Here is a 6000-nt window from a genome sequence, read left to right on the forward strand (position 1 = left end):
AGTGTTTCCTGGTCTAAGATTTCATAAGAGCACCAGAAAGAGGGCAGAACCAGAGACAATGGTCCTGCCTTGATTCCACGTGGGCCTGACTCATTTCTTCTGTAGATAGCATGGATATTTCCCTTTTTGAAGGCATCTTCTATCTGCAGGGCCTTCCAATCAAACCTATCAGAAAGGAGACGAGAAACCCTGAAGCTGCTCATTCACAATTAGTGCCTAGAAGAGAAGAATCAGCAATCAGAATACAGTTAGCTCTGAGTTATAAACATCCAACTTACAAACCACTCATAGTTTAGAATGGCAGCAACAGGAAGTGAGAGAAATCTACCTCTAGGAAGGGAAATTCACCCCTGAAAGAGTTATAATGGGGGAAAGGAGTCTCCACTGAAGCTTTCTCAACAATCCTTGTTTCTACAACAAGCCATATTTTTCAAAATCCAATTATCATAGGGACAGAAAGTGAAGTGAAACAGGGGCACAGACAGCAAAACAAACACCACAGGGATATTAACCCTTCCTTATGCGATCCCAAGCTAACATACACACCCATATATGGCTAGAGTTACACTTAAAACATGTACCTGTTCCAACGTACATACAAATTTAACTGAAGAACCAACCTACAGAACCTATCTTGTTCATAACTTGGGGACTTCTGAAGCTTGTAATCTTTTGAAGGACTCAGCACTCTGGCTGATCCCCTCCACTAAACAACATATGTTAGGATTATATCAAATGCTACCACAGCAGTTCAAGTGAAATTGTGGTGCTATAATTCTGTAATGTGAATGGGCCTCAGGTCATATTTTTTCATACTCTGGTGAAATGTATTGTAATTCTGCTTCATAAAAACCCCTATTATAGTGCATTTCAGCGTATTCATTCAAAGCTCCCGGTGGCGCAATGGGTTAAACCCTTGTGCCGGCAGAACTGATGACCAATAGGTCAGTGGTTTGAATCCAGGGAGAGCGGGTTGTGGTCCCTCTGTCAGCTCCAGCTTCCCATGCGGGGACATGAGAGAAGCCTCCCACAAGGATGGTAAAACATCAAACATCCGGGTGTCCCTTGGGCGATATCCTTGCACTAAGTTTTGACACTATTTTATTGCCATGGATCAATGTTATGGAATCCTGGGATTTGTTTGTTTGGTGATGCACCAGCACTCTTTGGCAAAGAAAGCTAAGGACTTGTAAAAGTGCAACTCACAGGCTTTCATAGCGTTTAGTTAAATTGGTATCAAATGGCATTTGTTCTACAGTCCTCATACACCCTTAGTTGGAGAAGGAAATTCTGAATCTTTAAGGGATTTTTCAATTGATCTACACAGAGAATGCAAATGAAATCTAGTACTCCCCCCACTTTCTTAAAGATAGCATGAATGTTCCTTAAAGGAACCATTCACACATTCTTAAAAGTAAGTTATATAATATTCACTGATGCTACATTAAGGCTTACAAACAAATAAAAATTAATCTGAATTCAATGGGACTTATAGGTATGCATGAATAGACATGCATAGGATAACACTTAGTTTGCTTTTATTTTATTATTGCCAAACAACTTTTTCCTGCTTCGTGATCCATATTGCAGACTGCATGTCTGAGTTCTCATGTGTCAAAAATTTAACCCTGCCCAAAAGTAGCATTCTGGGCAGACCGCTTTCAACTTAGCTGTTTTCTTGGCATGCTATTTTTTTTCGTGCTGATTTATTTTATAGGAGAGGATTTTTAAATGTGAAATGTCCCATCTTCATCCCGAGAAAAGAAAAGTCTCCGAAGGACTATAAATGCTATTTTATTGAATTTTTAGTGTGATAGAGATCTTTCTGGCTGCTTTCAACTCTCACTCCCTTTCTCTAATAGGAATGTGCATTTTTTTGTGAATTGTAGAGATTGATGTGAGGAACTGGTTTTCTGTGTGAAGTTCTTAAATATACAGTAAAAACTACAAGCTTTAGAAAGCAAAATGAATGTCTATAGGTACATCTTACAACACCCTTAACCAATGTTCATGATGCCATGCTGTGCTGAAGTAAAGCCAACGCACCTTGTTTTCACTGGAATTTTAAGTCAGCTCTAATACCAGGAAAGCTCTTAATCTCTGTTCTTACTTTTACATTTCATAAAAGGCAGCTAGAGATGCCAACTTTACTACAGATGTTGAGGGACCCAGTGAGGTTTAGGCGAAATGTTTCGGGATGCTTGACAGCGAGCCAAATGGTATTTGAGTTTCCCTCTTCTTCTCCCTAGGCTCAGATACATTATTGATTTGCTCATTTAACAGGGGCCACCTGTCAAAAGCATAATAGCATTAGCAATACTTGACGTAATAGGGGAATGGAGAGGCCTGCAATTACGTTTAGACAGCCCTATTTGGTTTAGCTAATTGGTTCAACATATTCAGCTACACATGCAGCTTTGTGCTTTCGGCTTCAATAAGGTATAGTATTAATTTTAATTAAAGCTCTGTAGAATTGACCAAATATTTCTATTTTCCCAAGTATTTTCCTTAATCATATAATTCACATTCTGCTGAGTTACTAAGATGTAAGAGCCGGTCTGTTTCAGCCTCCTACTAACCTTGCCTAGACTGAAGTCTAGGAGACTGATTCATGTTCACAGACAGCCCTCCACATTCGCTGAAGTTAGGAGCACAAGACCTCTGTGAAAGTGAAAAACTGCAAATACTGACCAGAGAGATTCCTAGAGAGAATATTTTAATGAAATCCATGAATAATCAAAACCACAAATATCAAACCTGCAAATGTGGAGGGTCAATTGTATTGCTTTCAGCAACTCTGCATATGTCAACTGGCACAACTTTTCCTACCATCTAAAAAAAATCTGTTCTGCATATCTATATCTATGGGAATAGAGCACTTGCACAGTATTGAGTGACATGAACCAAGACCCCATAATATTTTGCTTTTTGAAGAAGAGTGGCCCATGGTACCCTCAAGAACACACCTAAATCAAGGAATTTATTTATTTCCAATATTTCTACCCCGTCCTTCTCAACCCCCAAAGGGGGACTCAGGGTGACTTACAATGAAAGCAATTTGATGCCAGCAACATATAAAATACAATATAACAACATTATGCAAGAGATAAAATGTTGAATTAAAATACATTAAAACATTATTATTATTTGTCATATTGTCGAATCCAAATCTGATTTAGTGATCGACGATTCAGTTCGAAGCCTGTCCTATGTCAAAGTTCAAACATTGTGAACACTGCCAAGCCTGCAGTCCAAATGACTGGTCCCAAAACCATGTTTTCAATCTCTTTCAAAAAGAGAGGAGGGATGAAGCCGACCTAATTTCATTAGGGAGGGTAATATCCAAAATTAAGCACGATGTTTTGGATATATGTATCAGAAAAAAGTATGGTACTTTCCAAAATACATATTTATACCACAGCCATGCCACTTTAATTTCCCTGGCAACATCCTATAGAATTGTAGTTTGATGATGCATTGTAATTCAAACTGCAAATCCCAGGATTCCTTGGGTGTTGCCAGGACAGGTAAAGTGAAATTATAGCAATCTAATTTTGCAATTTTGGAGCCCCTGATGGCACAGCGGGTTAAAGTGCTGAGCTTCTGAAATTGCTGACCTAATTCAGGGTGGTTCAAATCCAGGGAGCGGGGTGAGCTCCCGCTGTTAGCCTCAGCTACTCCCAACATAGCAGTTCGAAAACATGCAAATGGGAATAGATCAATAGGTACCACTCTGGCAGGAAGGCAATGGTGTTCCATGAGGTCATGCCAGCCACATGACCTTGGAGGCTTCTATGGACAACACTGTCTCTTCAGCTTAGAAATGCAGATGAGCACCAACCCCCCAGAGTTGGACACCAACTAGACTTAATGTCAAGGGGAAACCTTTACCTTTTTAATTTTGCAATGTAAAGGTGTCCCATCTGTCCATTCCTGGCAGTGAAAACATGGTAAGAGGGAAATAAATAATAAACAACTTCCTGCCACCTTTTTTTTAACATCCAAATTCTAATGCTTGAGCCTCCACAACACACTCTATAGCCATTTGCAAGCCCTGGAATGTTAACTTTCCACTTGTAATCCTGGTTCATCACCTTTTGAGAAGCCCACGGTTGCACAATGTGTTAACACCTTCTGCTGGCAGGACTGAAGACCAACAGGTCAGAGGTTAAAATCCGGGGAGAGTGCAGATGAACTCTCTCTGTCAGCTCCAGCTCCCCATGCAGGGACATGAGAGAAGCCTCTCTCAAGAATGGTAAAACATCAAAACATCTGAGCATCCCCTGAGCAACGTCCTTGCAGATGGCCAATTCTCTCACACTAGAAGCAACTTGCAGTTTCTCAAGTTGCTCCTGATGTGAAAAAACAAAACAAAAACACTGAGGGGGGGAGCACAGAGGAGTGGGGAGGGGCCTTCACGGGCCTCCCAAAGAAGCAGGTGAAAGCTATAGATCTCATCAGAACTGAAGCGCAATTTTCAAAGGAACAGAAAGGAAATTTAAAAGGGAAAAGCAAGTTTTTCCTGCCCTATTCATGAGCCTCCTAATGGACCTCAGCTGAAGAATTTATGCTACATCTACATTGTAGAATTCATACACTTGAACTGCCATGGCTTGAGTATGGGAGTTGCAGTTTTACAAGCTTTTTAGCCTTTTCTGCCAAAGACTGCTGGTGTCTCACCAAACTGCTAATTCCAGAATTCCCTAGCAGTTAAAGTGCTGTCAAACTGTATTCCCTCTGCAGTATGAATGCATCCTTAAGGAGAGTTGTTTCTCTATGTTTTTATTTTTATGATGTTGATATAGCATTGCAGTCTGAGGACGAGATATGCACCACTTGCAACCTGATATAAAAGAGCCCAGTTTTGAATCTGGATTAATTTCCACTTGACTTTAAAATCTTTTTTTTCCCAGACCAATTATGCTGAAGTCAGGTTGTTATAACCCTGGATTTGCTAATTGTCCATCCCTAATGTAGGATGGACATGGTCAGCTGTATCAAGAGACTATGCAATTGCTTCTCACTGCCTGCCTAAACAACAGCTGGGGGCCAGGTCTTTGACAGGATCTCAAAAGAGCCCTCCACATGTGTTGGAGGGAGCGATTACCTTTGATGAGCAACATTGACGTAATTATTGCTTGAGTCAAATATGGCTTTTAAAAATAATGGCAGCAATACAAAGGCAAGTTGAACCTAGACAGACAATATTAGAAATGACCCAGGAATAAGCAGCTGAGCTTGAAGGAATCCTGATCAATGTGCAGCTCCTCCTCCTGCAGTGGCACTTTGCATTTCAGCTTCCTTTCTTTTCTATGTAACTTTGAACTCCAATATGCAGAGTTTTTTTTAAAAAAAAATTACCCTCTCACTTTAGCAATATTGATTGTGGAAATGTGATGTTCAGGAGTTTTCCGTATCTATTCCTAGTCAGCTGCAAATTGGCCAAGTGTCAAGAAGTCATGTTACTGGCAATTCTGCTGCTGAGATAAGGAGCTTCTTTGGAGTAATTATTAGACTCAGCTTTTCTTTTCAAGCAACATTCCTGGCTTTCTAACTCCATGTCCAAGAGCTCTGCTGTCCCAGGAGCATTGCATTCACATTTCCTCTAAATTAAAGGGGGGGGGGGGGTTGTTTTAACATTCTGGGCTCTGAGGTTGTTTTAACATTCAGATTTGGCAGATTGCCCTTGTCTTAGGCAAAATGGACTTGAATGGCTTTTCCTGTATGCCTTCAAGAGAAGTAATTAATCTCTCAGGTACTGCATCAAAAGTGTCAAAATGGGATACTCTTCAACTATTCTGATTTGGTTCGGTTTAATCCTCTGTCAGCTTTCTTTTTCATCTGCTTTTAAAATGTCCCAAATTCTCTCCACTCTGCCCAATTTCATCTACTTACAACGGAGACCCTGGTGGTGCGATGGATTAAACCCTTGTGCCGGCAGAATTGCTAACCGATAGGTCAGCATTTCAAATCTGGGGAGAGCGGGTTGAGCTCCCTCTG

The sequence above is a fragment of the Anolis sagrei genome, chromosome 2 (genome assembly GCF_037176765.1).
Source record: "Anolis sagrei isolate rAnoSag1 chromosome 2, rAnoSag1.mat, whole genome shotgun sequence".
NCBI classification, from domain to species: Eukaryota; Metazoa; Chordata; class Lepidosauria; order Squamata; family Dactyloidae; genus Anolis; species Anolis sagrei.